Genomic DNA, 17,646 nt, shown 5'->3' with positions numbered 1-17,646 from the left:
AAGTCAGTTAAATCATCCATATCTGGCAGCTATGGTCTTTACACTGACAGTGACAGGCATAGGAGAAAAGGCAGCTCAGTGACTAGAATGCACACAAAAAGAGACCCCTATTGTGAGACTAAAGCTCTTGGGATGTGCTAAAGTGTCTTTCTCACCTGGAACTGGGATACTCCTCTTCTTAACAGGCACAGCAGGGACTTCTAGGCTGCTGTGTCAAGGAGGTAGTCCACCTACTGAAAAAAAAAAAAAAAAAAAATCTTAACCTGCTCATCCCTAGCTGTGTTTAGGAGGCAACAACTGGCAGAGATACCTGACAGGGTCAGACATGGAAATTCAAATGCCCAGGATGATGCTTTGTTTCACAGAATCATAGAATACCAGATTGGAAGGGACCACAGGGATCATCTGGTCCAACCTTTCTTGGCAAAAGGAGGTTTGAGAGTCCTGCTGGGACTTTGACACTTCTGCAGCATGGGAATGGGGTCACAGACTCATCAGTACATGGGGGTTCTACTGACAGAGGGGCTGCAGGACTTCAGGCAGTATTTGAGGGGGCCTGTGAAGATTTCAGTAGCATCTAGATGTTGAATATAAGTGTTTTGGATACAAATCTCAAAAAATGCATGCTGAGCATAACTTTGCGCACTTGGGGCCATGAAGCCATGGTGCATGACATTAACTTGTGCATTCACTCCGTGCAAAATAAGTGGTTCAGTAGAGTGATGCGATGCATGTTTTGTACAGGTGAATGCCACAGGGGAACAGCGGCTGTGTAATTTTATTCTGAATACTTTAGTAGGACACTACAGCATAATGTGTGCAGCACTGAAATAGGAAACCACAACACTGAACAGTTACAATTTCAGTTTATATTAAACTGCCAAGGCTCCTTAAAATCTGGAGTTAAAAGTACAGGTACCTTTACATCCAAGTGCTCCATTTCTCAGGTGCCAGTGTTAAACACTCAAAGCAGCAAAGCTGTCACTGATGCAAGCAGATTCGATGTGCACATGTGAACTTGTTCACTCATTTCTGCACTGATGCTTTCTTCATAAGGGTGGTAAATAATGATCGCATCATCCCTTGCCTCATTCAGAAAGGGTGTCCTAGCTGCACAGGAAGAAAGACAAAATGTTTGCAAGTGGTTTAATTGAGCTGCTACTTCATTAACTCTGCTTTCCTTGAGCATCTATGGTTATTTTGGAGAAGACTGCCACTAACTCTTACACAGCGTATTCCTCTCTCTATATATATATATTTATACACATATAAAAACCCCAACATATTTAATGTCTGTCAGATAGAAACCTAAAATAAGAGCAGGTAATTTTGCTTGGGAGTTTTATGATGACTTCTTTTTGTACTAATGCTAATTTTCAAAAAAACTCCCTGTGTCTAATATTGAAAGACAGCCTACAACATGCTATCCAGACTACCCCCTCCTCCAGCCTCACTGAAGTGAATAATATTATGTATGTAGCTTCTCTCCCTCCCACCAGCCATGATATTTGACAGCAATTATTCTTTTTGCTATTGATCTGGCCTTTTTTTCTCCCCTCCCCTCCTTTTTTTTTGGTTCAGCTCTAGTACACATGGGTGGTGTTGGGCAGGAAGTCAGATTTCCCCTGGTGAATTACTCAGGGGGGAACACTTGAGTTTTGTTCACTGGTTATGGCTCCATGTCAAGCAATTCACATGAGCTCATGCGAATGCACATCATGAGTTAGATCAATTATCAGCTGGTGCTGTTTTTTTTAAAAAGCCACTGTTTGGTGGCATGTCACAAGAAGGGGTCAAAATCTCCTTCTCGTTTACAATGTAAAGCAAAGCCAGTGAGCTGGGGATCTGTCCTGAGGAACAGAGCTCTGTGCAGTGATTTGTGCTTGGAAACCCATGCTTTGCTTACTGATGGCTCTCAGATAACCCACGGGGTACTGCAGGGCTGAATTTCTTCACAGCATGAAGTATTACAGACCGTGAGATCACCCAGTCAGAATTCCCACTCGCTACTGTTACTTGTTGCAGGACTAGTTTAGTTTTCTGCTGCCTGATGCTGGTGACAGAAGAGAGCACACTGCAGTGACGCCTGGTAAACATCTTACTGCAAACTCTGGTAACATTGATACTGGTGTGAACCTTTAATAATTCAATTGGTTTCTGCAACTTTACTCCAGGTACTCTGTAGGGTTTGGCCAGCTAGCTTATAAATACAGTCTCTCACTTCCTTTCATACATTCTGGAGTGAAAAGATGCACCTTCAATTGTTGCTGCTGCAATACTTGTGCCACAAAGGCATGCCTATCTAAGCAGACCTTGTTGTTAAGACATTACATTTAAGTAGATGTATGCCTTGGTTGCTGGTTACAATTTGATGGGAATTAGGTATCTTAGTCTTTGTTGTGGTCCTTAATGCACAGCCACTTAAAAGGCAAGAAAAGTAGCCAAACTGATATTTCACCATGATAGGTTACAGCTTATTTAGCCTGGAACATATAACCTGCAATGAGGACAAGACTTATTTCTACTGGAGGGAATAGATCACATTATTTTTCATTTACCTATTATTAATGCACAGTCTAACAGAAAAGGATAGTGTTGCATGGCTTTTTCACCATCATGTGCATGTCTAGACCAGCCTACATATGCCTAAAAAAAAAAAAGTCATCATTTCCAGAGCCTTTTTTTAAAAAAGGGAAGTTTGGGTGGTGGTGATAGAGCAATGGATGATGACCCCTGTCAGAGCTATTCTCTTTGAAGGCTGGTGCCAGCTCAGGTGCTTGGAGGCAAGAGAGCCTCCGGTGCTTGACAGGACTCCTGTGTGTTTGAGTCATATCAGAAGTGTGCACCATTAAAGTTCAGAATGCATTACTCAGACCAGGCGTGTAGTTCAGGCCCCATCAGGCCCAGCCAAACCTGAGTCTATGTAAATGTCACATTTAACGTATTCGTCACCAGAATTTTCTTTCTCTTGCTTAATGTTTTGGGCATTCAACAGGGAAGACCTATTATGGCAGAATTTCACATCACTGGGGTTTCATTATTTAATTAATTGTTTTTTGGTTCAGACAGTTTGCTGTTACATCAGACCTTTAAGCTTTGCTTATTTTTCCTGGACTGGGGCTGCATCAGATTTCCACTCTGGTCTCCTCTATGCAAACCAAGTGACCTTAGCTGCTCCTCATACAGCTTCCCCTCCAAACCCTTCACCAACTTCTCAGTCCTCTTCTGGACACTCTCTAGTAGCTTAATATCTTTTTCTAGTGCGGCACCCCGGACTGCACACAGCACTCCAGGTGAGGCCGCACCAGTGCAGAGCAGAGTGGGACAATCACCCCCCTCACCCAGCTGGCAATGCTGTGCTTGATGCACTCCAGGACACGGGTGGCCCTCTTGGCTGCCAGGGCACACTGTTGGTTCTTGTTCAACTTGCCGTCGACCAGAACCCACAGATCCCTCTCTGCAGAGCTGCTTTCCAGCATCTCATCCCCCAGTTTGTATGTACAGCCTGGGTTGCCATGTTACAGTTGCAAAATCTGGCACTTACTCTTGTTGAACTTCATGCGGTTGGTGATTACCCAGTTTTCCAGTTGGTCCAGATCCCTCTGCAGGGCCTCTCTGTCCTCGAGAGTGTCAACAGCTCCTCCCAATTTTGTGTCATTGGCAAACTTACTAAGTGTTCCCTCAAGTCCTGAGTCTAAATAATTTATAAAGACACTGAAGAATACTGCCCCTAAGATGGATCCCTATGGAACTCCACTAGTGACTGGTCACCAGCCCAAGGTAACCTGATTTAGTAGAATAATTTGAGCCCAGTCTGTCAGCCAATTGCTCACCCACTGTATTGTGTGTTTACCCAGCTGTATGCTGGATATCTTGTACAGGAAGTGCTTCCTATTTGGAAATAACTTAAAATTAAGCTCTCAGCAGGAAATAGAGCAGTCACAGGCAGGTTTTGTTTCTTTTTTTCTTCTCTACAGTGAAGATTCAGCCTGTAATAATAACATCTGCAGTATAGCTGCTGGAGCTGTGTTTGCGCCTAGCCTCGTTTTATTAACATGTTCTTTCTGTTATGTTTCAGAGTGTAACTAAATATTTTCAGTTCTAGGGAAGGTGTAGCTAGATCATCTCAATCATTACTTATTTTTGCTGAGTTAAAATGCAATAAGCTATTTTAAAATACTTGATAATATATAAGATATTGAATAAATCTGTTTTAATACTACAACGATAAAAATATAATCAGCAGATAAAATTAACCCAGCAAAGCCTACAATAAATGGAAAATAATCACGGGACATCATAGAGGTCAGCAAAACCAGGAGATGATCACTTTGTAGGCATGTGGAGCCGGTAAGTGTTTAATCTATAAACTCTCTTGTTTTGATCTGGGTGAAGCAGAGACAAGTAGACACAAGAAAAAGTACAAACAAGTTCTTTATTCTGAAACTGCATTAGAGTACTCTAAAGATAGCATCAAGGACTGCATGGAAATCCCCTGGATATGTTTTGCGATTTTTTCCGGTGAATCTCAGGATAACAAATACAAGAGATGAGGGTAAGTGGATGACCATAGCTGGCGTAGGCTACATTTTGGTATTCCGCTTTTGCGGTGCAGATACGTAAAGTGGAATTAGTCTCCATTGTCTTTCCCTCCCTTGACTACAAGGAGCGTGCAGATGACTAGTCTAGATGTAGGTGTTTACAGTGTCAAGGTGACATGTTTGATGAGCTGAATCTCACAACCCATTTCAAAGGCAATGTTTCCTCTTTGGGAAAGCTAGAAAATCAGGGCAATATGCAGATTGCCTTTTACTTCATAGCATTTTCACTAGTCAGTTTGATGCTGGGCAAACCACAGAGACACTCAAAACTTATGGTGGCTGGTGAGTCCTGAAATCAATGGGTGTTAAGCATTTGAATGTCTTGCATACCTGTGGTAATTAACCTCTCACTTCTTGCATTTCTATATTCATTCTCCATGAAACTGGAGAAATAACACTCACCTAACTCTCCTCAGTAATTATGAGATCAAATTAATTGATGATTACAGTAGGAACTGATGTCCTTAAGTGAAAAGTCTGATAGGTAAATAACGGTATTTCTATCTGCATTGAGGACATACTGCCCACTAACAACATAATTTTGGGATCAACTGAGTCTCACCTTTTGGGACTCCTCTTTCATTTTTCTGACATCACTTTATCTTGTTTTCTTCCAGGTACTCCATGGGATATAGAAGAACTAAAATGAAACTTGTTCAAAGGGAGCATGTAGAACCAGGTGCATATCTCTGCACTAAACAACACTTACATGCTAAGCCCACTTCATTACCACTTCCCTGGTTATTTCACCAGTGTTCTAGAAATGTATTTGAATTCTCGAACAATTTCCAGTTCAGGCCCAGTATGTTCCCAGTGTAAAAGATCAGAGTAAATGCAGTTATATCAGGGCATGGACTGTTTGGAATAAGTGTTAATGGCAAGATACTTGACATTGTCACCAAGGACAATATATCCTCCACATGCATTAGCAGTCCATTCAAGAAAACAGGGTTTTCCTTTGTCATCAATGGAATTGTATCAAAGAACTATCTGGCTCCATCATTGATTTCTCTCTCTAACAAAGCAAAAGATCTGAAATGTTGTCAAACAACAAGGAAAAGTACTGGGTCACAATTCTCTCTACACCACTTGCAGCTGGCTGCAGATGGATATGTTTAGCTTCTTTGAATCACAACACAGTTGAGATGTACCGGGAAATTTGTATATGGCTTACACAATGCTTAATGTTATAAATTGGGTGAAACACAGGGTGTTTCAAAAAGATGGACCCAATTTGAAATCGCTATATCTCTGCAACCATGAACTGCCCATGAATGAAACTCTTACAGTCCATACAGCAGATGGAGGGAACACAGCACATTTATAAAAAATTACTAAAACTTGATAACCCATTAAATCACACAGAATCACAGAATGTTAGGGATTGGAAAGGACCTCAAAAGATCATCTAGTCCAATCCCCCTGCCAGAGCAGGAACACTTAGATGAGGTCACACAGGAACATGTCCAGGCAGGTTTTGAATGTCTTCATGGTAGGAGACTCCACAACCTCCCTGGGCAGCCTGTTCCAGTGCTCTGTTACCCTCACTGAGAAGAAGTTTCTTCTCAAATTTAAGTGGAACCTCTTGTGTTCCAGTTTGAACCCACTGCCCCTTGTCTTACCATTGGTTGTCACCGAGAAGAGCCTGGCTCCATCCTGGTGACACTCACCCTTTATATATTTGCAAACATTAATGAGGTCACCCCTGAGTCTCCTCCAAGCTAAAGACACCCAGCTCCTTTCCAGCCTTTCCTCATAAGGGAGATGCTCCACTCCCTTAATCATCTTTGTTGCTCTGTGCTGGACTCTCTCCAGCAGTTCCCTGTCCTTCTTGAACTGAGGGGCCCAGAACTGGACACAATATTCCAGATGCGGTCTCACCAGGGCAGAGTAGAGGGCGAGGAGAACCTCTCTCGACCTACTAACCACCCCCCTTCTAATACACCCCAGGATGCCATTGGCCTTCCTGGCCACAAGGGCACAGTGCTGGCTCGTGATCATCCTACTGTTCACCAGGACCCCCAGCTCCCTTTCCCCTGTGCTGCTCTCTGATAAGTCATTCCCCAACTTATACTGGAACCTGGGGTTGTTCCTACCTAGATGCAAGACTCTACACTTGCCCTTGTTATATTTCATTAAATTTTTCCCTGCCCGACTCTCCAGCCTGTCCAGGTCTCGCTGGATGGCAGCACAGCCTTCTGGCGTGTCAGCCACTCCTCTCAGCTTCATGTCATCAGCAAACTTGCTGATAGTACACTCTATTCCCTCAAATAGTTTGTAAATTTTTGTCTAATTGTAACATGTTGGGTCCATCTTTTTGAAACATGCTGTAGATGATCCACTTGTTTACTCTGAGGTTTTCAAGGTTATCACGGGAGATGAGATTAAACCACCACGGCATGAACAAGGAAGTTAAGTGACAAGTTCATCTAGCTGGCTGTTATCTATTTCTGCAGTGACTTATTGCCATAATCAAGGGATAAATACCCTCTTTGCAGTGAAAAAATATTCATGAAATTGTGATCTCAGTGAGAACTGGGAAGTACCAGTAAAAAAAACTTAGAAACATTAGCATGGAAAAAAAACCTCAGCAATGAGAAATACAGGGGCAAGAACCACCTCTTCTCCAAGCTTGTTTATGCGTCCATGAATTGCATCTTTCCATTTTAGCCCGGTAATGAACTACGAACTCGAGCTATTTGCCCACTGCTATTTGCCCTACCCTGCTTGTTGTTTTCAGGATATAATACTCCACCTTGCATTTGCTTGTATTAGAGTGCATTTGTTTCAGTGGGTCCAGTTTGCTAATCCATCTATTTTATACTGTCTGACTCCTCTGCCTCCTCCACTTTACCATTTTCCCAGCCCTGCTGTCGTTTTTGGTTTTTTATCAGTAGTGACTTAATATTTTCTTCCTGGCTACAGATAAAAATGTAGAATGAGATCAAATCTGGCACTGATCTCTGCAGAAAATAATTAAAGAAGTCATTTGCTGAAGATTTCTTATTGCAAACCTATTAGTAATTCTGCCAGGGCATAAGTTCTCAGTTTAATGGGTATTTATTTTTTTTTTGCCAGCAAGAGTTGCTAGATTTTTCTGTCCAAACATTGTACAATACCAAAACAAATACCTCACAAAAGTCTACATAGTTGCTTTTATCAACCAGGCTAGTAATTGACATCAGCAAAGCATGGAATCAGGATTATTTGAGAAGCTGTCTTCTGTTAATTAACATAGAATGACACTGGTTGTTTTCCTTCTTGAAGCCCCTGTTGTAGAATTTGTGGGTGTAAGTTGCATTCAGAAAGAAGTTATTTACTTGTATTATATAAGAACAATACTTTCCATTACATTAGTTATCTAAAGGAAATGTTAGATACAGAACCAGGATGTTTACTGAACAGTTTTCCCTCTATGTTTAGAATTTCAATATCTCCAGAGGAGATATTTGCTACCACTGAGATTAATTTGATGCTAAAAAATTCTTTATTGCCTTTAGATTTGCCAGCATCTGATTTTCCCTTAATGTGAATGCAACTCAGACTTGAGAAGATGTCCACAATGTTCCTAAATTCATCCTTCCACAAATACTCACATTCTGTTTGGATGTAGTAGAATTTCTTTGAAAAGATTTTATCATTTTACACAGCCTATCAAGCATCAGTTCTGAACTGCAAGAAACTTCTGACTTGAGACAAAAACTGACCTATGGAGAAAACCTACAGCTCTCTGGTGTCATTAACCCTTAGTAGCCCCTGTGTACCCATCTAAGCCACACAAAAAATCAGCAAAGTCAAACCCTTGGAAAAGTTTCATACCAGGTAAAATTTTTTACCTACCCTGTTTTCAAAATATGTAAACCACCCTGTCTTCTGGCATCTGGTGCTGGGCTTTGGAAAGTTTCAATCCCTGTATGTGGGAGAGAAACGTTAATGCTGTAAACAAGTCAGATGTCAAGAGAACAAACAGATGACACACAAGGTGCTGAGTTAAGAGTTCAACCGTCAAGTTTTGGCATTATGTGGCAATGCAAAAAGTTCTCTACTCCTACGTGTCTGCACCATCCACCACTGTTATCCTCTGGCTACTGAGCTGCCTCCGCTCAGCTGAGGAATGGACCCTTTCATCTACCAGACTGGAAAATGTGATGGTCTTTATTTGTAATTCTACTCAATTTCTTTGTTGTACAAGGGCTAAACGAACTGCAAACACAATAAGAAGAAAATATTTTTTATAATATAATGACGTTATAATGTAATATAACATTATCATATAATATAACGTATTATATTATATTATATTACATTACATTACATTATATTATATCAAACACTGTGCTATTGGTTTTCTCCATCAGGTCACTGAAAACTTTGAAGAGGAAAGTGTTAGTATAAGAAACCGTAATTCATATACTCATACCAAAAATTACATAGGGACACCAATAAAACAACTTAGAAGTATATTTGCTATTAGAATAAAAAGTGCCATGTAAGTGAGAACTAAATAGCTCTCAGATTAGCCTGTATTCAGGGAAAAAATATACGAAGAATTGAGATATTTTTATCTTTCTAAGTAAAAGAAATGAAAGTGACACATTTATAGTGGACCATCGATCATCAGCCTCTATGCTAGAGGGTGCTTTGCGGTGACTAGAGGTCAGCATGACCACACCTACACTTGTCTACATTCGCCAGCTTCTGGGCAGGTTACTGCGTTCCCCTTGTCCAGTTTCAAGGCTCTTTGCAAGCCAGCTCAGCCAGGATCCAGGCTGTGTTTGTATGTCACATGTCCCATCAGCAGTCGTTCCCAGCAGGATCCCAGGTGCGGATTAGCCACCGGGCAGGCAAGATATGTGGCAGGTCACCTGGACAGAGGACATCATAGAACAGGGGTGTCAAACTCATTTTCACCGGGAGCCACATCAGCCTCACAGTTGCCTTCAAAGGGCTGAATGTAATTTTAGAACTGTATACTGTATACACCAGCGCTGCTACTTCACACTGAGGTCTGCATATGTGTAAACTGAGGCAGTATATACGGTCCAGTATACTGGACTGTTTACAGTTCTAAAACTACATTCGGGTCTTTGAAGGCAATCCATAAGGCTGATGTGGCTCCTGATGAAAATGAGTTTGACACCCCTGTCCTAGACCATGCCCAAAAGAGAAATAAAAACCCCTTGTTGTACAAGGGAGATTCCTTTCTTGAGGCATCCTGGCCACCCTCAGTGGTGGGCTGGTGTTAGAGCTGGCTTTGGAGATAACCCAAGGGAAGCCTGTGAAGGCCTTTACTCAAGGGAAACATCCATTACCTCCTGATTTCCAGCTCTAAAGACTCCAGGTTGCAACTTCAAGGGCTGAGAACACCTCAGGGCCATATTTTTCCAACAGATTCAGGCCTGAGAGGTCTGAAGAGGAATTTTTCTCTCTGAAGGCTCCCTCTGGGAAGTCTAAACTGCCCTTTACAAGGTCATTTACGAAGAGGGAGTTTCCCATTCAGGGCTACAGGAGATTACCCAGTTGCCTCTTTAAAAAAGACTTAACTACCAAGAAGAATGGCACCAGCCAGCTCTCAGGTGCAGACTGGTGGGGTTTCACACCAATCTCAGGGTGCTTGGGCATTTTGGCTGTGCTGTGAGAGCAGCAGCACCCTGCTGCACAGCAGGCTCCCAGCCACCCCACCTTCAGCAGAATTTCCATTCCTTTCCTCCTCTCCATGTATTTTGTATGCCAATAAACACCAGCGCTACCACTTCACACTGAGGTCTGCATATGTGTAAACTGAGGCAGTTCCTGGCAGGGCACTCACCCAGCTCAGGGCATCCGTCCCTGCCCAGCAATGCCCTGGAACCGTCCCCAGGTGCAGGAGCCAGAGCTCTCCCTTTAGTCTCTCCACCATGACTCAAAGCAAGATGAAAAGTCAGGGAGGTCAGCTCATTGCTTACAGCTTTATTTCACACCACACTCAACCAGTTCCCCCCACACCATGTAAAATATGCCCAGGGACTTGAGGATGTGTAGCAACACCCCTTAAAATCTCTTTGTCTGCTACTTCCATAAATACAGACCAGCAGAATCTGGGGGGCTTTCAGTTTTTGTCGCGTTTTTGGTGAATTTTGAAAGCAAATATCTCAGAAAGTGCCCAGACAAGTGTGTTTCCACACAGTAGGAAGGAGGAACCTCAGCAGTGCATCTCCTGCCCAGCCTGGCCATTCACTCCTACGTAAACCATGCAGTGAATCATCAGCTAGGTGGGAGTTTCTAACCACTGACACCACCCCAGTCACCCACAAGGACACAGCTTTTTTATTTGCCCTTAAATTCTGGCTGATCCAACTCAGCTTTTCTCAGGGTGATTCTATAGAGAGCTGGAGGCGTGTGTGTGGACAAACATGATTATACCGCACCAGTCGCTTGGGACAAACCGATGAGCAGAGCTGTGCTTAGCCTTGCTTACAGCAAATGAACCAGGGTAACTGTGCCCTAAATATTTCCAGGCTTTGAACTTTCAAGGGAGCTGTAATGACAAATTTAGGAGGAAAAATTCTGTGTAGTTAATTTTTTTCTGAAAAATAGATGATCAGGGAAGAAAGAGAAAGCAGAGAGTTTTGGTGGTGGTTGCTTTTTGGTTTGGGTTTTTTTTGTTAGTTTTGTTGTTGTTGTTGTTGTTGTTTTTAACTAACACTGCAGTTGTAAAATTATATCTGTCAAAACAACATAAACTTTTTGCTATATCAAACATAAAGTCGTTACCTGGCACAATACAATAATACTGAAAGGCTGGATTAAAAGGACAGGGTATATTTACATTCTATGTTGTTTTCCTCCATAACTCACGTAAGTAACTTAACCAAAGAAACCAGTGAGAGGAAAATGAGGTCTTGCTTACAGCATTATTTATCTTGTCACCAGAACAAAGTTTGTCACATGAAGATAATAACTGCAATTAAAAAGCCATCATCTCACTGAAAAACAGTGAGAAACAGGAAAAGATAAGTCACACCACACCCAGAAACTTCTCTTGCACAGTCACAGAATAACCTGAGTTTCCTGAACAAATGACAGGTGATTTTTTCCAACCTTCAAATACTCATTTTTGTCCTCCTACTTCTAGCTTAATCAAAGACCACATGTGAAAATCTTAACAAAAAAATTCACCCTTAAATACTCACCCAGACTGGATGAGTCTGTCCTTTTTGAATACTGGCAGTACAGATTGTCTCAGCAGAGGGTCCCACCTCTTCCACCCTTCCAGGCATGCAGTAGTGGGTGGGATGCTGTACCACCAAACTACCTAGCAGCTCCTCTACTACATCTGCTTGGATCATCTCCAGATTCTTCTATCTAGAGGAAAATGAGTACAATAGCATATTTGACTTAATTTGATCAATACCCACTTGAGAGTAATGAGGGATTGCTTTAACAGATGTCCCCTACTTTTTCCCCGGGTACTAATTGTGCATACTCCTCCCCACCCCTTGTCAGTGAGACACAGGGAAACTAGCCACTGCTGATGGCTTATCAGCATAGATTTCATGTGGCTTGTCATCATAAGACTGGGTTTTGTAGATTGTGCAGCTATTTTGCTAAACAAAGTGCTTTATTCTGACTTCTGACACTTTTTGTTGTTATGTTCAAAGTATTGCATTTCCACAGACATGTTTTAAAAGCAAATTCTGCCAATTTTTACATGGTATCTCGCCTCCCTAAAACCTCACTGCTGTACAATCTAAGTTGGAAGTACATCATGATTCATGCAACCTCTTCCTTTCTCATGTGAAAATATCATGTTCTTCAGATACTTTACCTAGGTGCTTTTCACATGTCTGTGTACCTGAAGGTGAAATGCATGTATGTAAGTTGCAGTTGTTCCTTATTTCAGGCCGAGTTGTTTTAGATACAGCTCTTATCTCCAGCTGCGTGTCTCCAAGCAACATGAAAACTTAGTCATATTTTTCCAAGCTGTCACAGGTACTTCCATCCATTTCCAAAGAGATTGCTGCCAGAAAGCACCAGATGGGAAACAGGCCTTTGGCTGGAGCAGCACCCCAAGCACACCCAGCTGATGTCCTCAAAGGATGCCTTCAGTTGCCACCACTACACGATCTTCCAGGGGCTGCTGGATCTCCACAGCTTTGCTGTGTGCATTGTCTCCCATCTGCTTTGGTGTCCTGATGTCTCTATCTCTGTGCTTTCCACTTGCAGCAGCTTGTTTCCATCTGCCTGTGCTGGGATGTGGCTGGGTGTGCTGAGGATCCTGAGCCAGCCAGGGCAACAGGGCAGCCACCATGCAGTGAGAGAGCCATCAGACTGCCAGCTAAGAAAAGTTTCCTTGTGGGTAGATTGTCTTCCCCAGTTACTCTTTTAGCCATTTTTTTGCGTCCCCCTTACTTGTGACAGCCTCCTCCTGCCTGCTTGGCCAGCTGCCTGCCTGCTGCATTTCACTTTCCCCTCTGCAAACACACATGTTGCTCTGTGACCAATAGCCGTCCCGGTCTGTCCCAAACCATGGTCCCCCACTCGCAGCACGGCCACCCTGTGAAGCCCACAGGACTTCATGGTGGCTGCCTGCCTCTGCTGTCTCTCAGTGCTTCTCTGTCTCTTTAAGAAGGTAGCACCTCAAGAAGGAAGAAGTGTTGTTTTGGTTTGTGTTTTTTTTTTTTTTTCCCTAGGAGGTTATTTAAGGCTGCCTGTTGCATAATTGAGCAATGTTTCCACCAAGTGATTAGCAGCCTACCCAGCTATGAGTATCTTTTATTCAGCCTGCACTTGGAAGCACACCCAGGTTTTGGGCTTTGTGCTGAGCTACTTGCACTTTTTTGCTGCAGTTGTTTTCAGCGGAAAGGGCTGACTATGTGCTGGTCCTCTGGGGAGAGCAGTGGGAAGGCCACAGGAATGGCTGGCCCTGGGCAAGCTGCACCCATCCCCTCACCCCATGTCCATCCCCTCACCCCACATCAATCTTCTTGACTCCGTGCAGGGCAGACTACAGGGGCCCCACTTCGGTGGGTGAGGGAGGGCTGGCTCTCTCACCATCTGACAGCACCCTCCACATTTTGGAGAATGTGATGTGGGTGTACAACCTCACCTTGTCTCTTGCTAGCCAGAACAGCCAGCACTGCACCTGCCCTGGTGCCAGACTAGGTTTTCTTTCTAACTGTAACAAAAACATGGGACAATGCTACCTAATGAGCAATGAAAGAAAAAATATTCTCTAGACCTCCCAGAGAAACAATCTAGTTATCTGTATGCTCTACAGATGTCTTCTGTACCTACCTTTTCTGAGGCATCACCTCCCCAGAGACATGCGCATGCCCTTGCTCCCTCCTCACCTTTAACCAACCACCAACATGCCTGCACATGTCCCATAGAGCCAGCAGCCTGCACAGGTTCTTCAAGAGCTGCTGTGCTCTGCTTAGGCCATCAAGGCTAAAAATGGCACAAGAACTTGGGAGAATTGTTCCCAGAAGAACTACTTCCTGCCATTAAACTATGCTTTTTTTTTTTTTTTTTCCCCTTGAGAAGCCACATAGCTACTATTTGTGAATGTTTTCTCCCTCTTCAGTAATTTTCTCTGTGTCCTCTCCATATTATGAAAGGGAATCTAGATGCCTCCTAATGAGCAAGGACAGTACATAGCTACATATATATATATATATATGTAGCTATGTAGGCTACTGCTCCCTCTTCAGAGCTTCATTAGACATTTGCCCCATGTTTCTTTCCCAAAGCAAAAGAGAGGGATGATGTACTTTAGATGAATCAGGTAAACAATCTGTTCCTGCCTGACCACTTTATTTATGGACCCTATTGCCTTGAAAAAGGCAGTCTGTGGCAGTTTTCCTAGTGACTGGTGTCACTTGGAGGTTCCCAGGCTCAAAAACATCACTCTGAGAGCTGGGTTACCAGCAGAGCAGAGGAAGGCCTGGCCTGTCCATTTAAGTATACTCATTGATTAAAACTGCATGGGGAGAGGATCAGAGAAGAATCTCTCTTCTTTTTAAACTTCATGCAAATAAAGAAGCAAATAAACTTCATGCAAATAAAGAAGACCCTAGAAAATGTCACTGTTACACACTGCCTCTCTAACTGTATTTTTACTACTTGACATCCTTTTTCTGAGAAGAGTGTCACCTCCACCTGCTTGCAGAAAACTGTACAGAGCTCACATGGCTTTGCATGAGGCTTGAAATCTCTCATTGCTGTCCCTTCAAATCTGAGTGCAAGAGGTAAACCAGTGTGTTCATTTGGCTGAACTAAGATAATTTTCCATGAAGTTAGCTAATTTTCTTGTGGAAAATTAGCATGGTCTTTTGTTTTGAATGTAGTTTGTGAATAATAAGATAGCACCCTGGGACAGAGTTCATATTTTCTTCCAGTGTCTTTGACTTGGCATGAAAGAATGTAAGAACTCACTGATGTTGATACTTATTGATAGGGAAGCCAAGGTCGGCCCTTATTTTCTCATGTTTTACAAGTAAGCCGGTGTATAATGCAGGGAGGAGCAGATCCAGGACAGCTGATGTAAGTTGGCCAACAGCAGCATTTTATACTATGAATGTGATATTCCATATTTAAGTGGGAAGTTGCTGGGAATGGTCCTCTTTCCTAGATGGCTGCAATCCATGAGGGGGCCCTGCTCCTGTTCCTGCTCATGGTGCCTTCTTCCAGCATCTTCCCTGTGCCCTGCTGTTGCTTCTGACATCTTTAGTGAACTCACTGTTCTTGCAGTGTCCACCTGCTAGCGTTCATTCCTTGGAGCTAAGTGGCCAAGTATTTGCTTTGTATAGTTTTACTTTTATTTTAATAAATCTCCTTCTATTTCAACCCACGAGTCTTTCCTCCTCTTTTTCTTCTTTCCCATCAGAGAAGGAAAGGTGAATGAGTAACTCTTTTCCTGTTTAGCTGACAGCTCAGTGCTAAATGGCAACAGCCAAGGTGTGGGTTAACACCACAAGCTTTCCAACAAAACTTCCTGGCAGCTCTTCACTTCAAAACATTTTTTATACCATGATTGTTGTTAGAACAATCCAATACCAAAGATAGAAAATGCTTGAAACTAAAAATACAGGGCAGCCAGGGATATTGAGTGTGGTTGAATTAGGGGAAGTACTTGACCTCGTGGTGCCCTGGGTTCCAGACGAGCAGTTCTGAGCCTGTTGGATCAGTATGTGACAGCTTGCTTCTTCATCAGTGTTCATCCTTTGACATTATGTGTTACATCTTTAACTAAATAATAATAATAAGTTCATATAAATATTTGCTGATGGACATTTGTTACTGGTGCCAAAGTTGTACAGAACAAACAGTATGTACCTGTAAGGAATATGGTATGACTGGTGCAGCACCTCAAACGTGCCACTACTTTCAGCCACATAGCAACTGAAGGAAAAGGTGAACGAAGTATTCATTCCATGGAGAGAGGAAGCAAGAACTTTGGAGTTCAGTTTCCACTACCTAGTCATTTCTAGAGGTCTTTCAGTGAATAAGATAATTTTGTGGGTTTGGGAGGACTTGAGGCAGTTCTAGAGTCTCCCAGAATTTTTCTGTATAACCTAGACAAGTCATTTAACCTATCCATGCTTCAGGGTTGTGTTGTTGTTGTTGCTGGGGTTTTTGTTTGTTTATTCATTTGTTTTTAGTAGCATTCCTAGTAATATTCTCTGCATAACATTTTCATTAGATAAGGTGTCACAGATATATAAAAATGTATCTTATATATACACACCTAATCCTGCCTCCTAGTGCTGGTGCAGCAAACAAAAGACACCACCCTCTCTTGAAGGTACGGTGTTTCTGTAAGAGAAGATGATGGTCATAGCTAGGCTTATAGCTGGCATGCTCTAATAAGAAGGTCATAATCACAACTCACTTTCTATTTGGCATCACAACCAGCAGTTTCATTGAGGACTGACTAAGCAGGGATGCAAGATTAGCTTGATGGTCTGTTAAGAAAGCCCTCATTTCTCCATCTTAGAAAGCTGTAGCTATGTATTTTCTATCAATTTGCATGAGTCCTGGTCCTGTTATTAAAAACAACCATGAGAACTCTCAAGACTTACTGGCAATCGACATAAATGGACAAAAAGTTAATGAATAAATCACCACTCAGCATAAGAATAGTCTCTAGGGTACACTCATGTAACTCCACATTTGCATCATCTGAATATTATACTGATTTCTAGCATCATGACATTAATAAAAAATTTTTAAAGAAGGGTTTTGCACAATATTTATTAACTCTTGTAAATAAATTTGCAGCACCAGTTTCACGTGATATAATTCGGAGAAACACCCTTCCTTTTACCGAAAGATTACGGTGAAGGTAAAAATTTGATTAAACTGCTTCAGCCTCAGCTAAATCTCATCTCAAACACTTTCATCTGACCCCAGTAGTTTCATTTTGCATGTGTTATCTAATAATCTAAATTCAGATCTCACTGCTGGAGCAGTGAAAAGGTGTAGAACAAGCACCTATACTCTTTGCCTGGGAATTTGCTACAAGATTTTGAAAACAGTTGTCATGGTCAACAAGACACAGCAATCCCTACTTGTGGACCAGCTACTTTGGCAGTTACTGCCTGCCCTGCCTGCCATTCTCCACCACTGTTTCTTCTTAACCCCTGGCAGTGCATATCAGAGTCCCCATGAATGACAATAACCAGGAGTTCCACCTAGATGGGCAGAGAAGTTTTTTGGTGCCACACTACTTTTCCAGGCTACTCCAGTGAATAACTCAGTGCTTTATTAAGTGCTTACGTTTCACTGCTTTATGTCAAGAAATAGGAATCTATTTAAAAGATTTTATCAAATATGGATATAGAAGCAAAGATTTCCTGTCACTGGGCACTCATCATAATGGTTGGTCACTGGGATGCAGCATCACTTCAGATCACACAGAACTGCCTTGAACTTCTGCTCTCTTAAGATGAACCCACAATTTTCACATTTTAAATGTACAAGAAACTGTTAAAAATGTTTTAAATTACCTTTTTTTTCTAATCTAGGCAGAAACAAAAAAGCTGCCGTACAGGGAAGAAAATAA

The sequence above is a fragment of the Patagioenas fasciata genome, chromosome 3 (assembly GCF_037038585.1).
Source record: "Patagioenas fasciata isolate bPatFas1 chromosome 3, bPatFas1.hap1, whole genome shotgun sequence".
In the NCBI taxonomy this organism is placed as follows: Eukaryota; Metazoa; Chordata; class Aves; order Columbiformes; family Columbidae; genus Patagioenas; species Patagioenas fasciata.
Note: the sequence above shows the minus strand (reverse complement) of the source record.